Below are 13,848 nucleotides of genomic sequence, written 5' to 3'. Positions count from 1 at the left end.
ATGACAGCAAAATGCTACACAGGACACTGACCAGAGGTTCTTAATTAACTGAGCGTCTAAATAAGTAGCTAATCATTCCCACATTTCAGCCCCATGGAAATGCAGCCGCCGCGGTCGGGATTCGAACCCGTGGCCTCGATCTCAGTAGCACAACGCCACAGCCACTGGGCAACCGCGACGGGTACCAAGCAGGGTGTACTATATTTCAATGCATGGGAATTGCATCCCATTGCCAAGACGTAATATGAGTGGTGGGCTAATATAAGTGGTGGACCTGATGCTTTGACTTTATTATTCAGCAATCTCTGGCGGCAAGCCTGATAGAGCAATAATAGTCAGAAAGCTCAGGCGTTCGTTAGATATATTATATAGCCCTGTATCTAGACTCTCCATTTCCCATTAAGGAAAATGTTTGCTTCCAGAAGTATGGACACAGTGCCAAAAAATTGACATGTACCCACGAACAATTATAGCTTTAAGTTTGGGTACTGTTCCGAGCCTGTATTCTTCTAGGTATTGATTTGATTGCCTTCTTAGCATTTGTACTTCAATATGTCGCTTTACTGTAGTTCAATCACTTCTAGTTGAAAAAAGCCTGGCAATCCATCCACATCACAACTAAATAAATTTGGGTATATTTGTAATTTCATCTTCCTGGTGCCAAGGTCAGAAAATCGCGGTCAATATTGTGTGTCGAGATCGTCGATGATTCTTGACAGTTAGGGAAAAAATGCCGCTCTAGTCTCCGCGCTAATCCTTGGATCGGCAACGAAAATGCTCCCACTTTCGATTTTGCATCTGCTTGTCAAAATGCAATTTTGCCCTGAAGCTTTTTTATGTCCTTGAATGAGGTGTGCCTCTCCTTGCGGTTTCACACTGTGCCTGTTCATGTGGTCCTATAAGTCGAGGCAAAAGGCCGATTTCCAAAGCGCTAGCAATTGCACAGTAGTGGCTCGGCGTAACCTTTTGTGCAAGGAACACTTTATTTCTTCCCTAAGGTTAAAGAAACGATACAAAAATCTTTCGCAGCTTGACCGTCGAGCTGCCGTGTGTGATGCGTCACGTCTGCGAACTCAGTGTTTTCGGTCGCTTTTAGAAACTTGCGGAACTAGCAGTGATTGAGTCCATGCGATCTCATAACATCTACAGCTGAAACAGCAGGTTTCCGAGCAGAGGGCTCGCCCATGTACTTCCCATAGTGGACTTGCTCGTGAATCATGCAGTGCAAAAAACATTGGCTTTTAGAAATCCCCCAGCTTTAGCTGCTTTTACTATTAAGCATGAAATGCTTTTAGCTCCCATTGTCCGCGACCTTGAAGTGAACTTGGGCCAAAAGCCTCAGCCGTTATCTGGGCATTCAAACAAGAACATCTAGGCAAGTTGCGAGAACAAAACGAGATAATCCGGGCAATCAGTCAAAACGTAAGGAAATGCGGTCTCTGGCCTCCAACCCTTTGTACAGGACTGCATTACATATACGCTGATTACTGCCCAAACAACTTACAAAAAATATTGCTTCGGAGTTCTTCCTAGCGTTTGCTCAAACTATCATTCAATCTGTAACTTCTAGTACGTTGAAGTTTTGTTTGTCATTTCCAATAGCCACCTTGAAAAGGCAAATACAGGAGGGCACCATGCACTTCATTGACATCTTTTGGAGCTGAGACAGGGTTGCTTGTGCTCTTTTGAACGCCAACGGTCCGTGAGTTCCACGGCGCGGTTCTTGCGTCGCCTAGAGAGATGGCACCACTTTGCGTGGCACCTCCTTCAGGAGCTTCTTCTAGATGGGCAGTGCGTTCTGTCTCGCTGGCGTCTTTCGCTGCCTGTCGTGCCGCCTTCAGCAGGTTTTCTTCTTATAGCTGGGCCTTCAAGTGGACCAGTGCACTGTATGGCATGGAGCGGTGGGGTGGGGTGGGGTGTGCCGTTGCGAACATGCATTACACCCATTTTAAGATCTTTTAACCAATCTGCTTGGCCAGTTGCGATTTCATGCTTACACGTATACTCTCGATTACCGGAGAGCCAGCAGTTTTTTTTGGTTTCACGAGTTTTTTTTTTTTTAAGCTCCGGAGATGTTTCCACCGACCAATGGTGAAAGAGTTTGTTTGCCCTACTACAAGCAGTACGCAAACAGCTTTTATAATTATTTAAAGATGTCCTCCCCTGCTACCGTACCATTCATGCTATGGACTCAAACTAGCAGCATTCTATGGACTGAGGAAGAGAGCTTCATACTCTATATAGCTATTTACATGCTGTAGTTTCGCGGCTGAAAAAGCCACGGTAGGGCCCCATTGCGCTTGGGCGAAGTCGAGGAAGTTTCGGCGCGCCTTTTGACGTTGGGGCTGGGATCAGCCAATTAGAGCGTAAGGCACTTCTCACGGGATGGTCGCATGAGGCTCCCGACTGGCAGGCGTTAACTCGGATGAGGTGGCATTGTGGCGTGATCTTGTAACAGCAAGGAAACCGGCGCTCAGGAAGAAGCGCAATAGCGCTAGGCTTTGTGGAGACAGAACTCCAAAATGACTTTGTGGAGAAGCATCGCTCGCAGGCGGAGATGCACCGGTGGCTTTGCAGGCCCGCATGCGGGGCCGGCCGTCATCGTATGGACCACCGCCGGCCACGGGCTGGTCGAGAGGCCTCCAGGATGGATGCGGCTCATGAGCCGTAGTCTGTGGGCCTGTGCTCTAGAGCAAACTACTCTGCGAAAAAGGCCGGTGTTTACTCCACACTTTTTCTTCATAGAGATGCAAATATATCTTTGAAACGGTACCGTTCTTGTTTGAGACTACTTAGTGTTTCTGTATCCAGTGCCCCTGTGATGGAGACTCAAGGAAGAGGTCCCCATGGTTAAATATTTCCTCCATATGTCCGATTATTTGCCAACGTTTGGAGCTCAAAGAAGTAAATACCATGCAAAAGAACTATATCGGGAGCACTGGTTGATTAGAAAGGTTAGACTTCGACAAATAAAGAGATATAAACGGGCAGGATGGTACATATATATATGTATGTAGACTTCCAACTTAGGTTGCGAATTCGGTGAGCGTATACGTGATAGCATTACAACTGTGGGTATATTCAATATCAAGCATTTTGAGGAATCAGTCGAGAAGTCTGCACGAAGTCCTGTCCATATAAGCTGTTTCGCTCCCGTCCGTCTGTCCACGCTGCACTATACCCTGCAATATTTTATTGTCACGGCTGCACGTTTGGGCTGAGTTCCTGTGTGGCAAGTTTGCCGTATAGGGTTAAGACGCGCGGCGTTAACATATACTGTTAATATATTTAAGCTTCAGAATGTAAAATAGGGCCAGGAATAGGAATAAACTAATTCAAAGAAAGCCTAACGTGGTATACGAGTAGAGAAAGTAAAACTGTCCAAGCACGGGCCCTATTCCCACCTCACTTCTTGCTTATTCAAAGCAATAGCAAAGCTGCCAATGATGTGCCCGTCCCACATTGAAAATTCTGAAGAAAAAAAACATACAGCACATGCATCTTGACACTTCTTTAAGGACACCGCTTCAGAAAGGTCTTGGTTCACTCAGGAACACGCACAGCCATACAAGTCTAGCTCCGGTGAACCTTTCGAGCCTTCGTTCCAGCCTCTAACAACAGTGCGCCCAAGTTTCGTAAGCGTGCACAGAGAACAGCACAGACCTTGTGCCTCTGCGGCTGGCATACAGCTCGTGTAAGTGCATTTGGAACTCAGACATTCGTCGTCTCTTCGGCGGCAAACTTTTGCGCACAAAGCCTTCGGAGACGATTTTGCATCCACCTCGCCGTATATGCATTTATGTCTGCGTCTATACTGAGAAAAAGCGGTAGCGCGCAAGAGAACACGAAGCATACACACTTCGGCGCCCGCGCCTCGCGAGCAGCATCTGCGCCTCCGGAAGCCGTTCACACTGACTTGGCGCGGTGCGCGCGTGGTGGTACACCAGGACACGCGTTATTCGTGGCGCAACTACTTGTCAAAAGAAGAAGGGGGGTGGAAAGGGTGAGGAAAAATATTGCTTGGCGAGGAAGTGCACAAAGCTTGTTTACTTCAGATGCGTGCCTGGAGCCAGGGCTATAAAAGCAGCCATGAGAGACGTTCGACGAGTTCGAACTGGCAACTGTTTTCAAGCGTCCCAGCAGTCGTATCGACGATGCAAAGGAGTGCGTTGTGTACATCAATGCACCGACTGTGCACCGATGCCTATGTCGCAAAGGCGGGCGCATATATATACAGGGGTGCTGTCGCGCCCCCTGAGCTTGTCCCGTTGTTGTTCGTGGCCGCTGTAGCCTTCTATCTTTTCGCATACGGTTCATCGCGGACCGACGGTTAGAAGTTTTTTGAAATGCGCATTACATTCAGGCGAAGCAGGCACGCTTAGTGAGCATATAGGTTCTTCCCCGCCCGCGTCTGTGTGATTTCTGCGCGCTTGCGTTTCTTTCTGCGAACCTCCTGGAGCGTCGCCTCCAAAGTGCCCGTCGATGGCTTCCCCAACTCTGCTCCCGCAGTATATAGTACGTTTGTTTGTTTGCTCGTTGCTTGGCGCTGAGCTCGCTCGAGGCATTCGGGAAAAGCGTTGGTGCATGTCCAGGGGATTGACTTCGTCATACTTGCTTCGTTCAGGGTGCGCACGGCGAGAGCCACGAATTGAGACTACATATTGTTATATGGTACGTTTTTTCGATGAACATTTCGAAGCTGTATACGGCTTCTGTTAAGAGTTGCTATGAGCACCGAGAGAATACGTGTTCTTTACTGACATTGTTTTTCTTTTAGCGTTTTTTTTTCGTTTTTCGTTTATCTCGTGGTGTGTGCTGACACTACTACCAGCAAATACGTCTCACATGAACGAAGACATGAATGATATTGTTTCGCATACGCTCGCGCTGATGTACGGTTCACCGCTAACGTGTCGATCACTTTGACAGAAACGCCATTTAACGAAAGGTTATGTAGGCACGCAGTTCACTCGCTCGGTGTGGTGAGACCATCCTGCAGAAGTGGCACCCACTCATACGGAAACAGTGCCTTTAAACAAGTGTGCCAGATGTCGATGAATGCCCTAAATTTGGAACACGTTAGGCATGCCTGAAATTGCAGGCGTTGCAGACCGCGAAGCCACTAAGGATCGAAACTTTCAATTCAAGGCAACGTCCCCAGTCTTCCGCAGGAATATCCATGTCCCGTAGACTTTTGTGACTGACTGTATATCTCTATATATTACGTGAAAAGGGGCAAGCAAAGAAAGAAAGGAAAGAAAAATGGTCCTTATAATTTAGTCTGTGTTCCTCTACCTTCTTACAACCATGGGCAGCCCAGAATGATCCTCAGGCTCCATCATTCCAACCTACCCTCCCCCCCACCCCCAGTTCTCTCTTTCTTTTTCAACTTCTGTACCTCGTCACATGGATACAGCCAAACCGGCGCCCTTATGTTTGCTGTCAATCTCGCACGCAGATTATATTGATTCTCTGCAGGGCATGCAGCTTTGTCGCATCATATAGCATACACCGTGCGTTGTTTTCTTTGTGTTCTGTTCCGGTCCCTTTTTGCCCCCTCATGTTCCTGCCTGGGGAACACCGCATGCCCCACTCTCGTCCTCCCGAATTGAGTGCCGGCTTGGCGCCCATGCAGACGGGACCCCGTTTCCCACCCTTCAGTGCTTTATGGAGCTGTTTTGTAACCCGACGTTGAGGGAATTTCGCTGACCGACAGATGCGTAATCCGAGCCTCGATGCCGTTGTTGCCGTCCCACTGCGCGCTACAACGCACGCGCGTGTCAATCTCCAGGCGCTTCCTACTATTTTCGCATTCACGGACCACAGCATTCAAAGCGCGCTTGGCAGCAAGGTTCCCCCCTGCCGTCACTGTGAATTGTTTTTTTTTTTCACCCTGTATTCTTCTATTTCCGCTCTGGCGATCTCTTATTTCACCGCAAAGAAAAAAGAAAGAGAGAGAGAGAATCAGGCTATGTATTTGCTTTTTCAAATTCATTTTCAATGAATTAGAAAGACACACGAAAGCACAGTAAGCGTTGGTATACGCCGTGGTGTAAGGAAGTAACACATAAGCACGACACGACTGTCGCTTAACAGCGGATCACTGCTGCAAGTGATGACCCCATCAGGAGAGAGAGAGAGAGAGAGAGAGAGAGAGGACAGGAAAGGCAGGGATGTTAACCAGACGCACGTCCGGTTTGCTACCCTGCACTGGGGGAAGATGTACGAGGATGAAGGGAGAGAGAGCAGATAGAGAGACAGCACAGTTTCGCGCACAATTTGAAGGTTCGTACCGAGTCTACACACGGTTGCCAAGACCTGTCGATTTGAACTGTTTCAACAGCGTGGCTTTCTGTGCCATTGATGCGTACGGCCATGGTCCAAGGATCTTTATTACCGAAAATGGTCCAGAGTCCAGCTGATTCAATGCTGTCCGGAGAGCTTCACGCTCTTTACAAGAGTCCCCTTTCAGATGAGTCCCATTCCAATGCGCAACGAGTAGGCCTTCGTAAATGCCACCCCCAGCCAGAGGCGGCCCAATACTGTCACCTCAGAGCCGAAAACGTTTGATGGCACTTGTAGCTTTAAGGATGGATCCAGCCTATGAAGATGACACTTCGGGAGGTTGGGAGAAGACCAGTATTTGTGTGTCGATTCTGGATAAGGGAATTGGAACTGGTCGGGCTTCCAGATGGGCAGACCGGGCAGCTTCGTCGGCGAGGTCATTACCAGCGATGCCTAAGTATTCCGGGCGTAAAGAAGAAGGCCAATCACCCAACAATAGCTCTGAAACAGATGTCGCTGCTATTAATCAATGAGACCTACGGGGACCGAATACACATCTGTACTGATGGTTCGGCCTCACCTACCATCTCTTGAGGTGCCGTTGTCATTCCGGCTACGAAAACCACAATGAAATTCAAACTGTCCCACATGACAACATTAACGGCGGCAGAGCTTGCTGCCCTGCGTGCTGCTGTTAAATATCTCCTGCAAGAGACACCTCAGAAACGGGTCATTTTTTGCGACTCTAAAGCAGCACTTCAGAGTCTGCATTTTGCCCTATATCATACGACTGATGAGCAGCTGACGGATGGAATAAGAGATCACCATGAAACTATCGCTAAAGGACATGAAATTATATTCCAGTGGCTACCTGGACGTACACCCCATCAGTGGAGTTCGTAGTGGGCTTTTATAGTGTGCACAACCACCCACAGGTGACGTCGAGCACTCTGTGCACAGTAAGTTTTCATGGAATGTGCCGAGATTGTGATCCAACCAAGGCCGTATATTGAGCGTTCACCTTCTGAAACCGCTGCTGTTCAGTGCTGATGGAAGAGGTCGATATGAGCGAGTGGCGGTTAGAGTATTGGTGAGAAAAAATATAGGGAAGGTATCGAGCAAGGGTCATTACCAGCCCCGGTAAACTTACAATAGCTACTAACGAAGAAAAACGTATAAACTAGACATTGCGATAATGCTGGACTCCAGTGGATGTATAGCTAATTTGTTTAGCTCAAGTAGTCTAGGTGACTGTTTGTCGCCGCCAAGTTTCAAAGGCGATGCCATTAGCAATAATTACCATCATAACCAACCTAACAATAAAGTTTTCTAGGCGACCACTCATTAGCAATGCCCCACAAGAATTGCTCCAGTTTTCCCTTTCTCTTAAGTTTATTCCGCGAACGAATAGCTTCAGCCTTGCGACTCGATGTGGTCACCTACCTCAAGCGTTCTTGAACTCCAACATTCTATCAGATTGGCCGATTTATCAAGAGAAACGACTGGTAAATTGAATTGCGTCATGCTATTCGCCGCTCGTCAGATGCATACGCATTGGCTTCTTCGTGGTATATAGCCACATATTGTCGCTCCCACATGCTTTGGATGTCGCTTGAACCGAGGCACGTCGTGAAAAGCAGAGCAATAAAGCGTTGGAAGAACTCTGAGCCTGTCCCGCGGAATCAGCAAAAGCGCCACTAAATACTAAGCGTTGTTGAGTACGTCATTAGATGAAAAAAAAAGTTGTAACGAAAGACAAAGAAATCTTCTTTGGCATTCGGCGCGACGGCGTTCTAGGTATACCGAGCAGGAAGCATTAACAGCGCTAAGCGTTTCTTTCTCGTTCGCCAGAGGTCGTCCCCGTCGTTAGTGTTCTCATTTAGCAGCCTGCGGTTATTATTAATGACCGCCCAGACAGAATCTGCCTTCGCACTTACTGATGCCTTCGCTTTCGGTATGTACGCATCCGAAGTGAACAAGCACAACGAAAGAAAAATCTTAACAGCTCGAGAAGCCGTGCACACTAAGGGCACGCCTGTCACGTGTCGCTGAAAAGAGTGCGCGAGATGGGAGCCTCGGAAATTTCGAACCGGAAACGCAACGCCGTCATCGGATGTTCCCTCTGGGGGACCCACGCTAATGAATCGGCGAACCAACAGAGCGAAAAAACTGCGCCCTAACGGCCGAGACGCAACAAAAGTCCACGCGCACCGAGCCAGCGCTTGCATCTGTGTAAGAATCATGCACTCCTCCGGGTCGAAAGCGCATACATACCCTGCAGCGTCTATCGCTTTGTCTTTCCTGCTGCTTTTCGCGAAAGAAAGAGGCAAATGTCACAGGAAAAAAAAAAAAATAGAGGACTCGAAACTTCTTGTACATACTTGTTCTTTTTTTTTCTTCCTTTTTGTCCCTGCAGCCTGCCTCGCCATGACAAAGAGGAACTCGCGCACTCACCCTGTTTGTTCGGCCCTTTCTGTAGCCGCTCCAGATTTGGTGCTTCATTTACGGTCCTATACTTACCGGCCAACATAAGGTGCACCACCGGCTTGCATGTAGCCTGTCTGCGTGGTCGTCAAAAACTCGCGTCAAACTCGCATTTCCGATGAGTCTAACGCTTTCTTGTTTTGTTTTCCTCTGTCTTGCAGCCCCCTCCTATAGCGTTATCAGCGACTGCAGGTCTTTAATTTGTTTAGTCCTTCCTGCGTCGTTTCGCGGCGAAAATAAACGTAAAAAAAAAGCTATCAAAGCAAAGCAAAATCAGCCTGTTTTGTCCGTCGGCTCACATGCGTTCTTCTTTCTCTTCCAACCTCCAGCGCGCATATGTTTTTGCGTGACACGCCGCATTGTTTATTGATGGTCTCAGCGCGCGCACACAATTGCACGAATGGCGTTGCTTTTGCTCGGCCTGCTGCTGCTGCTGCTGCTTCTGCTGCTACTGCTGTTGCAGCACGCTCTTGCACGAGGCGAGCGCGCTATACCCGAGTGATCCTGTAAAAGTTGCTCCTGGAAACAACGGCAGTGCGAGCGCACAAGCGCGGCTTGACGAAATCACAATAACGAGAAACAGCGGTGACTAACGCAAACGAGCCGTTCTTATTGCGACCGCCGGAGCCTTGATGACACCCACCGGCCGATATTACTCTTATCTCTTTCCTTCTCTTTCGACGTGGTCTGTCTTTGCTGTCCTTTCTTTTTTTTTTTCTTACGCTAACTGTACGAGGGGCATTGTGGCCGGTGCCGCTTTTGATTGCGTTTCGCGAACACGCAGCGTTTTGAGGGCATATCCCAGCTGAACGCTGGCGCGGCAATTCAGTGCCCGGAAAAGGACAAACGAAATGAGCTCCGTCGGGGGCGTGCGGGGAAAAGGGCGGGAGGTTGCGACAGGCCCAGCAAAGTGCTATAGTTATATTGTGGCAGGCGCGCCTGCGACCTATTGACAAAAACGAAAAGAAAAGAAAAAGGACGGGAAAGAAAGAAAGGAAGGAGGGAAGGAAAGACAAGAGAGCGCGCAAGGCAATCCGATGTGGCATGCGAATGTCGCGTGGATCGACCACAGCCGTTCGCTTTTGTTTCTGCGGGCCCCCCTTTTCTTTCTGCGTCCTCGTGCCGGCTAATTGTCGATAACAGCCGTTCATTCGCCGGCTCGTCGTTAGGCGATAACGAACCCGTGCCGCCGCCCTGCCTCGCTTACGCCGCATTCGCTTAATTAGCAAACGTCGAAGAGGAACTTCTGCGTATGGAATCGCGGGCGCGGCGAGCAGCGAAAATAATGCGGTTCTTTTCAAAGACAAAAACGAGGGTAGGAAAAAAAGAAGAGTATATGCGGAGCAGGCAAAATGGAAGGGCGGGAGGGGGAGGGAGGCGCGGGAATCAGTGGCGAGTGATTCCTGTACGCTATTGGTATTAGGTGCTGCCTCTTTTCTTTGGTCACGTTGTTGGTTTGTCTGTGACGCGACTTCAACGAGCGCGGCGTATGAAGCCGGCTCTAGTGTACACGCTTCCCCGTCTTTTATTTGCCGAGCGATGACCACAATGCGTGACTTCTTTTTGTACGCAGTTTTTGATGTCGTAAACGTGGGCTGCGTACCCTTTGTTTGTGAGCCATCGTCATATGTACCACAATTCCGTGAACTGCTCTTTACGACCCCAACGCGGGTCGTTATTCCCTGCCCGTTCGGACATGTTTTCTTTCTCATTTTTTTTCCTTACCGGCGTCTAAGCGACGTGACAGCGATAACAGCATTCTTTGACAAACGTTTTTTTTTTTCTTTTCATTTAGCTGCACGCTTTTATGACCTGGTGGTCGCCGCTTGCAAATCGAAGTCGTATTACAGAGAGCGTGAACAGCTGCAATGAAGCGTTGCCTTTACAGATTACGAATTATTAAAGCTCGTATAGCTTTGACGACAGCGTTCGGTAAAGGCAGTCGTGATCAACCAGCGGCAAAAGACAGGTTCACCAGTGACACAAGTCTGATAAACGTTTTGTGTGTGCGTGTGTGCGCGTGTGCGTGCGTGCGTGCGTGCGTGCGTGCGTGCGCGCGCGCGCGCGCGCGTGTGTGTGTGTGTGTGTGTGTGTGTGTGTGTGTGTGTGTGTGTGTGTGTGTGCGTGCGTGCGTGTGTGCGCGCGCGTGTGTGTGTGTGTGTGTGTGTGTGTGTGTGTGTGTGCGCGTGCGTGCGTGTGTGCGTGCGTGCGTGCGTGCGTGCGTGCGTGCGTGCGTGCGTGCGTGCGCGCGCGAGCTCAGACTTTGAGGGAACTAAGTGAAGAACTGTTCCTTTTCCTTGCCTTCTACCACAGCAAAGGTCCTGAGAGCTTGGCTCACATCTCATCAGCCGAGGAAGCTACACCTGCAGCTATTTCGCAGCACCTGAAGGCGACAGACTTGAGTGCTTGGCTGTACACACTTTGTGCCTCAATTACAACGCGCGGTTGACCTGAACTCCTGTATTCTCTCCTACTTTCACCACCGTTCAACTTGCATAGCAAACTGGACAAACTCTTGTTATAGGTTCCTGCATTTTCTTCTCTCTCTGCCTCTTTCTCTTTGCCTCGTTGCGGCTTGATAGGTCAGGTCTAAATAGGTCATGCAACGAGACTTTTCTGAACACGGGGCTGGGGGTTGTGAGCCGATTGGGAATTCAGTGTGCTGTCAAAATGCGCCATATTGTCGAATTCTTGTGAGCTCTGGTATATAGGCTTACAGGGTGGCTACGTATACGCCCCCTCTGGTTGACTCAAAAGGCAAACAAAACGGAAAATGATATTAGGGAGAAATTCGACAATGTTCGGAGTATCCCTTGTAGACGCGGGGGAATGATTAGGATGATGGGGGGATCATGATGATGATGATGATAATGATCGTTATCGTAATTTTGAAATCCGTTTGCCAGTAAGAAATTGCGCATACTCTGATAATAAACAGACGAAACCATAAGACGTACTTTCGTGCCGCTCACGCTATCTCTGAGAAAGCGCAGTCAAAGTAGGCTAAGGTATTACATTTTGTAAACTTATCGCCTCATGTACCTGCGTCAGTTCTCAAGTCAATTTTAAGGATTACGTTACAATTATAATAAGCCTTCTGAAAAGAGCGATTCTATACTGACTCTCTTTGAGCATCCAAGAATGGTCCATACCTCGGTGTTCGAGCGTTAACATTAGACACCAAGTGCTGCTCCGAAACAATGACCATTCGGCATTGAACGCTGCCGCCCATCGAAGTGCACTTTCTGACGTGAAGCATGCGTGTCCGCAGCAGAGCAAGGCACGCCGTGGTTTCGCCAACAACGACCGGTGCCGACACACTGCAGATTCTCTGGAGCATCATTTATTTAGTTATTTAAAAGGTCTTCAAGGTCAACAGACATTGCAGGTCGTCGCATACATTCTTATGACAAACTCTGTTGTAAATGTGAAGCGAAATGGTGGCGCGGCTCTGACTTCTCAACAGAAGAGTGCGATGCATGAGCTGCAGTACCACGTGCACGGGTATGAGTATATCGCGCTGCGTCTCTTGGGAGCAGCACATATCTCTCCAAAGTCTGTACACATTTATGAACTATATTCGGCGTATAATACCCAGCTTGTACAACAAACAAACGCACTTGGCTACACATATAGAGCCTCCACCACTATATGTAGCTCCCGGATGTGCAGAAAGATCGCCTTTAGGAATTTCTAGTGAAATCGTAATTCAAGATATAGTTGTTTTTCAAACAAATTAGTTGCTCGTAGATCTCACGCATAGTGTCCACCGGTCATAATCCCTGGCGCGATGAATTGTTTCAAAAAGACTTATTTTGCTGGAGGGAAGGCGCCTCTTTGATATGCCGAAAGCAGACAAAACAATCAGTTACCGGTTGCTGAGCTGACTTCTCACGTATCGCAACTGCGTTAGAGTTTGAAAATTACTTCCCGACGCGACCATACCTCCATATAACAGTCACACATGAACGCGCACGCACACAACACGCACACACACGCATGCACACACGTATACAAGCACAAAGCACACACGCACAAACAAAAGCACGCGCACGCGAGACGCTTTCCTTTCGTGGCTTTAATCGCACCGAGGTTGCAGTGTGTACTTCGAACGTTTAATGGCTTCTGTTTTAACAAACGTTTGCTAATATTTGAATTCAATATCGTTCGAACGGGTGTTCTCTCACCTTCATTTCCGGACACCACGCGCTCGGCTTAAGTTGTCTGCGCATTTCAATTTCTTCTTTCGTGCCACGAACTCTTCCCACGGTTCCGCTTCGGGAGTTGCGTTAGGAACCCTAAGTGACTCCTACTGGATGGCACAAAGGCGACGGCCGAGTCTGCAGTGCGCGAACATTGAATGGGCGACGGGCAAGAAACGCATTAGTGCGCACGATTAACAATGAAGACTTCCCGGGAATGTTAAAAGAAAAAATAAAAGCAACGAAAGAAAGAGAAAAAAAGAAAGCGCAATCGAAGCACAAGAAACTATAGAAGAATGGGAGCGTGTCCCTTTATTATGCGACGTAATGAGATCGGAATAATGAAGCTCGTATCGCCGCTTGAAGGCGGACACGGGCGTGATTATGACGTCGTTAAAGGAAAAAGGTTGGACGCGTCCGGGCGCGCCAAGTAAAGCGAGAACGATGGAGAATTAACGTTTCGATCGTCATTATCTCGCGGGGCGCTAAAGCCATTCAATTATTAAGTTACGTTGACGCGTGCATGCATGCCTCGCCCCACAGAAAGGAAACGTTCCAAATGAATCCGAGAGAAAAAAAAAACGGGTTCTCGCTCGCTTTCAAGTCGAGCAGAACGCACGGAGTCGTTCGAGTTACTATAGTCTCGCCTCGAACCGCATTCTCCTTCCTTCTCCTCAAGCCCGCCTCCTCTTCCTTCTTTCTCTTTTCTCTTTTCTTGCTTTTCTTTGTCTTACTTTCAGTGTATTCTGTTTTTTCTTTTTTTTCCTTTTTTTTTAATTCCGCGGGACCAGGTTTCGCAGTAGCGCTTACTTGAAATTTCTGCGCTCACGATTTATGCTCCGCGATCATCTGCTGTAAGTTATTATCCAAGAATTTC

The 13,848-nt window shown here is 48.4% G+C and overlaps 1 protein-coding gene across 6 annotated transcripts in view; it reads left to right on the top strand.

The window, feature by feature from the left end:
* Window positions 1-13,848, top strand: part of LOC135914339 (progranulin-like) — a 538,683-nt gene that overhangs the window by 239,488 nt on the left and 285,347 nt on the right. The window contains exon 3 of one of the 6 annotated variants that reach the window (XR_011511402.1): window positions 11,088-13,800. The exons of 4 other annotated variants lie outside the window; for them this stretch is intronic. The gene's annotated coding sequence lies outside the window, so the exon portion shown is untranslated. Of the gene's footprint in view, window positions 1-11,082; window positions 13,801-13,848 lie in introns of those variants that run through there. One more of the 6 variants, XR_011511400.1, reaches the window with a different exon arrangement.

The sequence above is a fragment of the Dermacentor albipictus genome, chromosome 1 (genome assembly GCF_038994185.2).
Source record: "Dermacentor albipictus isolate Rhodes 1998 colony chromosome 1, USDA_Dalb.pri_finalv2, whole genome shotgun sequence".
NCBI lineage: Eukaryota > Metazoa > Arthropoda > Arachnida > Ixodida > Ixodidae > Dermacentor > Dermacentor albipictus.
The sequence above is the reverse complement of the archived record's forward strand: the minus strand, read 5'-3'. Positions and strand labels throughout refer to the sequence as shown.